Here is a 12,028-nt window from a genome sequence, read left to right on the forward strand (position 1 = left end):
AAATAAAATGTACATGACATTTTAAATATGTGACTGCATTTTTATAGTTACTTTAAAGGTGAACAATGCAGGTTTTTTACCTTAACCTAACAGCTTCGGAGTCATTGGAATGGTTATATTACTTTTTTCGGTTTGAATGGAGGTCGTCTCGCACCGCCCTATCGCCTGTGAGCGGAAAAAACACACTTGCAACTTTGGGCCGCCGGCCGCAGCATCAGGAAGTATCGTGTAATATCAAGTCTCGCGATGTAACGCATTGCTTTACGGCAAAGAAATCTGAGTCATTATTGCGCTCCCTCACGCTGTTCGAACACGAATGATGAAGACGTTGTAAAGAATGTCCCGTCTGCTTTGATGTCGTTGATCTACTAGCCTCTGGTATCTGAGAGTCCACAACGAGTTCTTCGACAGTGTTGTCAAATATCTATTCCGAAGCTGTAGGGGGAGCTCTATAGAGAAACCTGCGAGCAAAAAGCGAGAATACAGCGAATAAATTCCTGAAACTGCATACCCCTGCTTTAAGTAAATGTTTTAAAAAAAACAATTATTAAACGATTTGATTTAAACTTATTTTTGCAGATGCACCATGTAACTTTTTTTGTTGTTGTTCAAAATGAACTAAATTTAAATAATGAGTCTTTGGGCCCTATTTTAACGTTCTGAAACTCAAGTATCATACGCGAAATGCAAGTAACTTTGTAGGCGGATCCCGGGCGCTGTTGCTATTATACCGGCGGGATAAACGACTCTTGCGCCCGACGCAAATCTAAAATGTGTTGGTCTGAAGTCGCTTCATTACTCATAGGTGTGGTTTGGGCGTAACGTGAAATAAACCAATCAGAGCGTCCGCTCACATTCCCTTTAAGAGCCGGCGCGCTTGTTCCACGGCGGATTGCTATTATAACGGCGGATTTGCCGGCGCACGCCAGGAGCGGTTCACAGCCGAGGAGACCGACGTTCTCGCCAGGGCCGTAAAACACAGAGAAGTGACATTGTATGAGGATGATGGGAGAAATTAGCTTCGGTTAAACAGGCGTATAATAATTTGGGTAAATGTGTAAACTAGATTTATGCCTATTTTTTTCACATCTTCATGGACACAACAATGATTTCCCTCTTGTATATAATATTTTTCCTTGTAATATGATTTGCAAAAATGAAAACTGCTGCGTCTGTTTAGATTAATGAATCAAAGTGTGTGTGCGTTGTTCACACGCTACATTATGGCCAAGCATGCGCCCTTAAAATAGCATCTGAATAACACGCAACGCGCCACTGACTTTAGACTAGGTTTTTCCTGGTCAGTGGCGGAGTTGTTTTCTGAAACTGCAGAATATCACCAGGGAACGTTTGCGCCGGAACACGCTCCTCTTTTCACTGAACCGCCCTGTTTTTTAACCACTAGAGTGCCAAAAGTTACATAGTGTAGGCCTACCTTTAATAAATAGAATGTTAATGTAAACATGCAAAAAATATTGAATGTTTTTTTTTTGTTAATAGTGTAAGTTTTTATTTATTTATTTATTTATTTGACCTAAAAAGACATATAAATGTCAAGCAAAACTGGAAAGATACTGGAAGATATGTGTATTTTTACTAGTCGCTCTGGATAAAAGTATCTGCAAACTGAATAAATGGAAATGTAGGCTCTGCTCATTTACAGTATCTGGTGATTTGGCTGCATAGGTCTAGTTTGTCTTGGCCACGTTTAAACTTCAGTACACAGCAAGAACCACTAAGATTCCCAGGACAAACCAATACTTTCCAGTCGCTGGATGTTAGGATGCAAATCAGATCCGAACTGCAGAACAGCAGGAATCTCAGAGGATCTGTAACCCAAAGCTTTAGTGGCATCTATATCCATCCTAAATATACAGGATTATAGTATGCCAAAGGTGCCCAGATGGTTTTCATATTTCATATTTCCAGTGGGTTTTCAAAGGGATGCATATGATTTTGACCAAAAAGCCTTCACCTCCTCATAAGGAGAGTTCATCTAGCAACGTTTATTTTTTTTTGTATGAAAATGGCAAACAATGTGAGACTGGAGCCGAACAGTTTTTAAATGTACGAACCTTAAAAAAGAACTGTTAGTGCTTAAAGGTTGCTCATTCAGTTCCCAGTTCAATTGCATTTAAACATCAGATGTTTCTCTGAAAATAAAAACAGACCAACATGAGTTAATTGCATGACATACAGCAATTAACGTTTGTTTGCTTCAAAATCAAAATCTCAGTTTAGTGAGACTCTAATGAGATCGTTTTTTTCCAGAGATGTTTTTTTCAGAGAAGCAGGAGAGCCCAGCTCAGCAGAATATAAATTTCCTCTTCATCTACACAACACCGTTTTTCAACTAAAAAGGAACTTTTTCTGTGTTTTGGCCGTTCATTTACACGACAACAGCGATTTGTGGGCGATTTTTAAAAACGTACCCTTAGTTTCATTGCTGTCTATGAAAGAGATCTGTGCTTTATTCATGCTTCCAAATGCAAATTCATTCTGATATAATTTCAAGTCTTTGAGACTGTTTACTACGCAGACCCTTATTTACAGAAATATAGCCTACTGTATAGAGAGACTTTGTTTCAGCATTAATGCATATAATGAGAGAAAATGTATTTTATAAAACCTTTCAGTGTGTTTTCTCTCTCTCTCTCTTGACCCACCATAATCTCGCTGAGCCCAAATATATATATATATTCAGGACTGTTTATCTACGAGTCCTTTAATAGAAAACTGAACCCGTCTGTTCCCACAAGCAAAGAGCCTCATCATGGAGGAAGTGCAGAGACGGAGAGGAAGTTATTAAACGTGGATGAAAGGCAGAAAGAAAGAGAGCGGATGGGAAGAGAGAAGAGCGAGCGAGGGAACGATGTGTCTGACTGAAGGAAACTTGGCCCGTTTAGCGACGCTGCTTTCTGCTTTATGGCTGTTCAAATGTTTGGTGCAGTGGAACAGTTTGTGTTATCAGTCAGTTCTCTCGGCGTCGCTGCAAACCCATCGCTATAAGCAGCACGGTGTCAACCTCACGACTACCTAAAACCTTCTATTTGTTAAAATATATCTTAAAGGGGTTCTATAATGCCCTTTACACAAGATGTAAAATAAGTCTCTGATGTCCCCATAGTGTGTATGTGAAGCTTTAGCTCAAAATACCCCACAGATATTTTTATATATCATGTTAAAGTCGTCACTTTTTGAGGGTGAGCAAAAGCAGTTTTTGTGTCTGTCTCTTTAAATGCAAATGAGCTGCTGCTCCCGGCACAGGGGGCGGAGCTTCAAAAGCTTGTGTACTTTTACCCATAGACATGTATAGAAAGGCTAGATAGCTTACCGGCGCTGAGAGCCAATGGGACCCGACGACGTCACACGGCGGCCATCTTAGGACAGGACCGCTCGTCCAGTTATAACATTAAAGTCTATTGTGCATGTAGTGCTGAAATAACTATATTTTGCTCAATTTTCAACCGATTTTCAAACGGCTTGGTGTGTCATAAACGTCAGGGATGCGGCTATACACAGCTACGCTGCAATGTTAAGCGTTTCTCAAAACGTGAAGCTACAATTTAAACATCGGCATCAGCACAAATCATAGCCACGTTAATAAGGTTTGTAATAAACCAAACCGTTTGTAAATCCGTCAAGAATTCAGCAGGTTACGAGCATTTTAGTTGGCGTATGTCACTCACCTTCCGTCCACAGCAGCAGGGAGCAGCAGCGCAGTCCCCTGACCTAAGATGGCCGCCAAGTGACGACACAGCTGACTCCGCCTTGAGCCATCTAGCCTTTCTATACATGTCTATGCTTTTACCTCTCTCTCACACACACACGCACTGAAAATTTCAAAAACTTTTAGCCTTTTATGTTCAAACCGGAGTCAGACAATGATGGAGAGAGAAGAAGTGACAACATGTAGAAGAACAGGACATTTCTGAATGGTTAGTTGATGAATTTATGAAGCTTATGTGTAGTTATCTTCTAGTCATTGATTAGCATATTCGGTCATGATAATCTATAAATCGTGTTCAGGGGGCGGGGTTTATGTAAATTTTAGGGTTGGTGATGTCACTAACCCGGAAGGAATGTCGTGTAGTCTCTACCAGACGTTTGTTGTAGTCCTTTAAAAGTAAATATCTCCCTTTGCTTTGAAATTTGAGCGTTGTAACTTTGCAGATGTTGTTTATGATCAAACAGCAACATTACACACTAACTACAGTTAGTCAAATCATAATCATAATCACAAGTCAAATCATAATCAACCACCCCTTTAATATGTTTGCTTTGGCCCTGTTTACACCTGGTATTAATAAGATGTGTTTTGGTCGATCGGATCACAAGAGGAATACGCTAAATACGCTTTGAGCTTGTCCACTTCCAGAGGGAGTGAAATCACATTCGATCGGATTGCTGTCGTAATGTAAACGCTCATGTGATCGAATGTGTTCAAACACTCACTAAAACACCGTCTACTGACCTGATGCTTAAACATTATGGGAAACGCTCTAGCCAGACGGGATTTACACAAAGTTTGGTTTGAAGATGAAAAACGTACCAAGCTCAATGTTCTCTCATCATTCCTGATTTCTAACACACACTCTCAGCGTTCGGCTGGTGTTGAGTCAGAGCAGAAACTGAAGCTGATGTTCTCTGTGTGTTTTTCTGTGTCTCCGGTCGTGTGCAATGTAAATTACGTGAGATTATTTCATCCATTAGATGGAAAGATCTGAAAAAGCCCATAGATTTACCCGCCCGTAGACCCTCCCCTCGAAGAAATCAGGACAGAAGTGTTTGAAACGTGAACAAAAGAGACGGATTAGGTGTGAACGGGAATGTGTCTACTCTTGATTTGATCGAACAAAACACAACTTAGGCTATGTTTACACGGAAACGATCAGAAGAGAAAACGCAAAAGTGGCGTTGCGTTATCACTTTTTATTCTGCGTTTAGACGAGCGTTATGGGGGGGAAATCTGCGTGCATATGGTGACGCAAAAGTGTGTGAAATTGGATGTAGTGTGCACTCCAGGCGGCTAGGTGGCGATGTGAAGCACTGAAAGTGAAAGAGACGCTGACACAGTTTGTCATGTTTAATACGGTAAAGCTGCTGCTTTAACCCTCGGCGCTCTTCACGTGTCGCTCAAAAATGATAGAATTTATTTATTTTTTGTCTATGAAATTAATGCTATATTTTAGTTTGATAATGTTTTGTTATTTTCCTGTACTGGCGCATGCCTGTGACGTAAACGCGTACACGACGCCTTCACTGTCTAGCAGACTTCTGCGTTTTTACCGTTTTTACCCTTTAGACGGGATTTTTAAGATTTCCACTCTGGAGGGTGGTTTCACTTTTTTGCGTTTTTAAGCCCCAAAAACGCCATCGCCGTGTAAACGAAAGGCACATCCGATAAAATATTTTTACGTTCTTGTGTCAACAGGGCCTTAATACCAGGTGTAAACAAGGCCTTTGAAAATGAAAAAATAAGTATTTTCTTCAGAAAATGCAAAACTCACTGACACAATGCAAAAGTGTTTTTAAATGTTAAATTGTTATATGTTTGAGTGGTTGAAAAGTAGCTCACCCAAAAATGATCCCTTCAAAGAAGTATCACCGTTGGGCTTTTTTGCATTTTTGAAATTTGTGCTATACATGACCGGAGAAAATAGACAGAAAAATGCTGTTATCTTTCCTTTTCCCACATAGGAAGGAAAACTTCATCACCCATAATGCACTGGGCTCGGCATGTTGCCGTCTGATGCAACTCAGCATTTTGCGTCACTTTTGCTGACAAATAAATGTGCATTTCATGGTGGAACGAGTAAACGTTCATTAACGTACTATAACATTATAAGCTTGTTGAAAATTGGCACAGTTACCCTTTAATGGTTTATTATTTCAAGTCTTGTTCATTGTAAATCTGTGGGGTTTCACTGTAAAAACACATAGGTCAAAGTTGTAAAAATTATTTATTGGATTATTGGAGTACATTTGAAGTCTTTCTACTTGAAAATGTCATGTTTGATTCAGTGTTACTTGTCATTTCTTTGTAAAGATTTCTGAAGTTGACTAATTCCGAGTGAAAGTTGTTTCTACAGGTGTGTTTTTATCATCAAGCAGGTAAAAAAAATTTTTTTTATGTATGTTAGGATTAGGGCTCAAAATATTAAAAAGCATTAATAATGCTTTGAGGAAAATCCAGTGAAAAAGACAAGCTGTTTTCATATAAACATTCCTGTTTGGATTTAAAAAAACAATGGATAGATTGAGGAGCATTATGAGATTAGCATACAGACGCCGATACCTGTGAGATTTGGCTGATGAGTTTGTTTACACTGTAATGGATCATCGGATGGAAAGGGAAATGATTCTCGGTGTGAAGAACGAACCTGCTTATCACCCGCGTGATTAAAACAAAGATTAAACGTGGAAAATGAGGACGATTCAGCAGAAAAAGAGGAATGAGATTTTAACAAGCCTCTAAATGTCCCACCGGTCCCTGAGACAGAAGACAAGCGCCTGCGGGGAGAAGAGGACAGAAACAAAAGCCTGTTCTCAGCTATCAGATCACTCACTGAGAGAAGAGATGAAATGATATGAGGAAGAGGAGGAGGAACAGATTCATTCATTCATAGTCTCAAGAGCTCTAGTCTGACAAACAATCTTAAGTACAAATAATAAAGTGCAACTGACCATGCAATCATAACGCTAGCACAGCAAAATAAAAGCGTTTAAAAACACTTCTAATACACTATTTTATATGTCTGTCGCATTTTTTATCCTGATACGTTTATGCTAGTGTTTATGCATTTACAAAAATACTAAAGTTTTCATATTTGGCATATAAAAAAATTTGCATACAGGTGAAACTCGAAAAATGTTGTGCATAAGTTTTTTATTTCAGTAATTCAACTTAAAAGGTGAAACTAATATATTATATAGACTCATTACATGCAAAGTGAGATATTTCAAGCCTTTATTTGTTATAATTTTGATGATTATGGCTTACAGCTTATGAAAACCTTTTCACAATATTCTAATTTTGAATTTGGGGTTTTTATAAGCTGTAAGCCATAATCATCACAATTATAACAAATAAAGGCTTGAAATATCTCACTTTGCATGTAATGAGTCTATATAATATATATTAGTTGCACCTTTTAAGTTGAATTACTGAAATAAATTCACTTTTGCATGACATTTTTCGAGTTTCACCTGTAATGCAGATTTTTTTATATGCCAAATATGAAAACTTCGGTAATTTTGTAAATGCATAAACACTAGCATAAACGTTTTTATTTTTTTTTCCTAATTTTTACAGTTTCATTGTTGGGTCTTTTCAGTTCATTTAACTTTTTTTTTTAAAGTATTATTATTGTTTTATATGATAAACAGTTTTAGGGATGTGCTGGTTCACCACTTGATTCCCAAAACCAATCGAAAACATAAACTAATATCGCATGCAAAAACAAAGAAACGCTATTGCTCTGAAGATGATCTTTTATTGCTCAGGAGATTTAATGAAGCTCTCATTTACAGCACTGTAAAAAAAAAAGATCAATAAGTCATAACAACATGTTTTCCTTTACTTTGACTCATCTGAATAATTTAACCAATTTTTTCTAAATATACAAGAAATACACAATTTAAAATAGTTGAAATGACTTTTACAGCCAATTTAATTACTTACAAAATGTATGCAGCAACTGAACTTAAGATTTCTAAGTTGTATTAGGGGTATTTTTACAGTATGCATTAAGTTTGTCTCTGATTTTTTCCTAAAATAAAAACACACAATTCAGTTTTGTCAAACAATGCAACCATATTAAGCATTCAATGGGCCTGAAGCACAATTTTAACTGCATTAATCCAACATGCATTTTTAGTTTGACTCTGAGTATATCATAATAAGAGAGACACATTGAGATGCATAACTTGTTTACCCTTTCGCTGAAACTTTAGAATAGAAAATCAAAAGAAAAATACAATAATAAATTAAATCTTTGTTGTTGTTGTTGTTTTAAAAAGACACAAACAAATCAATATTTTTCATCCATTTTAGAGCTAAGTGAATATGGATAGCATTTGATGAGAAATCTTGTTTATAACGAGATTATTGGAGCCTTTTTAGGAAGTCTCAGTTTGTTGTCCATCTCTGATTGCTCTAGGAGATCATCTGAGATATTACATTTATGATGTTTCTTCCCTACAGGATGACACACACACACACACACACACACACACACACACACACACACACACACACACACACACACACACACACACACACACACACACACACACTGTCACATAAGGGTCTTACAAACAGCTGCTACCCTTGGAAACATCAGACCGTCTGGGACTCACACACACACACACACACACACACACACACACACACACTTTCTTTCTCTCTCTCTCCTTTAGTGGATAACTGACTTGTTTATTTAACACGTAAATTAACGAGCATTGCAGGCGAGGAGAGAGTGAGAGTCTGGGTAAGATGTGATTTGCTCTTCTGGCAAAGTGTTGCTGGATATGAAATGTTCTCTCTCGGTGCAATTAAATTGCATGCATTATGAATCAGTTTATGATTCGTTCGTGTGTGTGTGTGTGTGTGTGTGTGTGTGTGTGTGTGTGTGTGTGTGTGTGTGTGTGTGCGTGCGCGTGCGCGTGTGTGTGCGCGTGTGTGCGTGCGTGCGTGCGTGTTATCAATAATAATAATATTAAACATTTTAAACTTAAAATGTAAATTGTTTCCAATGACTTTTGCCAACAATATTTATAACTACCCGTTTAGATTACATAACTTCAGGAAGACTACATTTCTGACGTGTCTACAGACGTGTCACATAATTGATGTGTAATTAATTCACATGTGATGAGTGCTTATGGAACATACATGCATAAAAATGATAAAATGCCACATGAACCTCAAATCGACTCAACGAACTGATCACTTTAACCGAGGAACACACTCATCCTGACATCACAGAACAAAGACATACTAAACATGATGAGCTCAACGAGTCAACGACAATATTGCAAATAAAACTAGCAAACAATCAAACAATGCAACCATATCAAGCATTCAGTGGGCCTGAAGCACACTTGGAAATGGTTGGATTGGGACGAGTTCTGTTCATTAATTGAGATCATCATTGCAGGAGATCAGAGAGATGTTGCTTTAGTTCTCCGGCTGCTTTAGGACGGAAGATTGTTGGTGAGAACGTCAATATAAACAGCTTGCAAATCATTATAGTGTTTAATGATCCCTCAATAATCAGATGACTGTATTGCATGCAATAAAAAACACATCAGCTCACCTCAATAGCAGGAATACAGTCATTTATACCGTATAGCAACTACTTTTATATCAGTGTGGAGCTAAACAAGCCCTGGTTGCGTCGGGGAGACACATTTTAGGTAGCAGAATGTTAATGGAGAACTCCGGCGCAAAATCTTTACCAAACAATTGTTACCTAGTCAACCGTTATCTGAGATTTGTTTTTGATTATTGAATGTAAATAGTTTTATCTCTAAAAACAGTTTAGCCTATAACGCTAGTATATAGGGTATAGTGTAATGACAAATAAAAATCGCTTGTTAATACCACTAACAAGGCTCAAAATAGCCCCACACTAACACGGCAGCATAATGGAGGGTCCCTACCTTCAAACCGAAGCATTGAGAACTTTGACAGTGTCCAGACAGTTTAATAAGAAGATATTTTATACATACAGTCAACTTCACGTATACAAGCAGAAGCCATCTTTGAAAAACAGACTCTACCAGTCGATCGACGAACGCCGATCCAAGTGCGCTGAACTGTGTAGAATCTCATTTTATTTATTTATTTTCTCTGTTGCGTTCAGTGCTTCGCTTATACTAGCGTGATAGGCTAAACTGTTTTTAGAGATAAAACTATTTACATTCGATAATCATGAAATCAAATCTCAGATAACGGTTGACTATAGGTAACAATGTGTAATTAGACCAAAGGTTCAAAAAGTTTAATTTTTTTCACAGGGGGGGCCGCTTAAGGGGTTATACTCAAAATCTTATTTGTTAAAGATAATGAAAGGAAGCATCTTTGTTTAATGCTGTTTAGCATTTTAAATGAGTTCAAAGTGTAGTTAATTATCAGGTGAGTGCATCAACCTCTCATCTCCACATTATTGTCACACACACACACACACGATCAACATGAACAGAGGAGGGCGACGGTCGGGGCGCAGGACAGAAAAAGACAAATTACATTTTTAAACATGCAACCCTGCGTTTATTTCAGTTGTGGCAATAGCAGGGCCCCTGAATTACAACACAAACTCTTCCAACACATTTTCTCGGGTACAATGTGTAAAAAGATTTCTATTCTGAGACACAAGGAGAGAAAACAGACTCATAACAGAAAATGTGTCAATAGACTGAGAGAAGGAACCCACTGAACTGTGATTCTCAAGGGATCAGTAAGCAACATTTGGCGCTGTCGTTTAAAGCTGTCTAACTAATACACACACACACACACAGTGCATCAGCAGTGGTGTGCACAGAGTCTTCTTTGCGATTAACGACGCCCGAGAAGAACTGTCACAGACTCTGAAGTGAATGAGAAACACACTGCAGTAAAACACCTGCTTTAAAAGCGCTCCCTGCAGACACACAGATCCTCTACTCAACAGCTGTGTGTGAGCAAAACCTGATTAATTAAACACACGTGGGATGTTGGACTTTGTCAGCAGCATGTCAAATGAAAGAAGGAAGAAAACCTCAGAGGTCTTGGGATCTCTAGCAGTGGTTTGTTATGTTTGTTTTTCTGCTTTCCACAGTTTTTCTATGTGAAGCATGCGCTAGACGGATGTATTTGACCGTTGCGCTCGCATATTGCTTTTGCAGCTCACCCCAAAATGAAAATGATCTCATAATTGACTCCCCCTCAAGCCATGTGTATATGACTTTGTTCTTTCAGTAAAACACAATCAGAGTTAGGCTATATTAAAAATATCCTGGCTCTTCCCAGCTTTGTATGCATTAAATTGTGTCCGAGTTTTTGAAGCTCCAAAATGCGCATTCTTTTCGCTGGATGTACAGTAGCTCCTTTTCTCTCATATCGAAATCCTCTGACATTTTCCTTTAAAACGTCTCGTTTTAGACTTCTAATGATGACTACTTTAAAGCTACACTGTGTAATTTTTTAAGTTGATTCCTAGCAAAAAACACTTTGTTCTTTCAAAATTATATGTGCTCATTAATGTATAATTACTTCTACCAACTAATCAAGTATTCTCGTAAGCGTAGAAATCTGCCATTTATAATACATACGGGTGAGTCGCTCGAATGCATAGACAGTATATAAACTGGACACAGCGACCCCATAGGTTTCAACGGAGAAAAGTCAAGCCAATTACAAGCACTCACTTGAGAAGCTCAAACTGAGCTTGATGACGAAGATGTGACATGAGCCTGTCTGACAGCTGTCAGTCTTCTAGTAGATGTGCCGAGAGAAATCTGAATCATTCCCTTCTGAATCTCGCAGAGACGGAGAGCGTGAGCATTAGCTGTCCATGAGCTAGCAGCGGGAGCAACTTTATCACTCTCTATGGGCTTCTCCCTTGACTTTATGCTCCACGTCCCCCCGATTGCCCGTGCGCTTCTCCGCCGGTCTATACGGTAATTTCTCTACAGTGCGACAGAGAGTCGAGTGGTTATGACGCAATCGTTAGCCTATTTTTACAAAAACGGCTTCTACGGGGCCACAACGTATACAAGGTAATGGAGCCTTTTATACATTGTTGTGTTTCTTTAGAAATAAATAATGGACAAATGGAGTCTTTAAACGCCTCAGATGTAAAGTTATTCACTATCAAAGTGACGCCAAAATGAATGGGAGTCAATGGGATGCTAACAGCAGGTGGGGGTCCGCTAGCCAATGGCGGCGCCCGGGGAGGCTTCCGTTTCCGGCGGATGGATTACTCCCTTGCTCGAATGGCGGCAGCCATGTTGTGCCTCCATCTTGAAAATACATTAGCCAAAG

The 12,028-nt window shown here is 38.7% G+C and overlaps 1 protein-coding gene across 1 annotated transcript in view; it reads right to left on the minus strand.

Annotated features, from left to right (window-relative positions):
- kcnip1a (Kv channel interacting protein 1 a) overlaps positions 1-9,701 on the minus strand; it is a 75,414-nt gene extending 65,713 nt beyond the window's left edge. Inside the window, exon 1 of the mRNA XM_079631313.1 lies at positions 9,667-9,701. The gene's annotated coding sequence lies outside the window, so the exon portion shown is untranslated. The remainder of the gene's footprint in view (positions 1-9,666) is intronic.
- Positions 9,702-12,028: the final 2,327 nt, after the last annotated feature.

Source organism: Phoxinus phoxinus (assembly GCF_949152265.1).
Source record: "Phoxinus phoxinus genome assembly, chromosome: 12".
NCBI classification, from domain to species: Eukaryota; Metazoa; Chordata; class Actinopteri; order Cypriniformes; family Leuciscidae; genus Phoxinus; species Phoxinus phoxinus.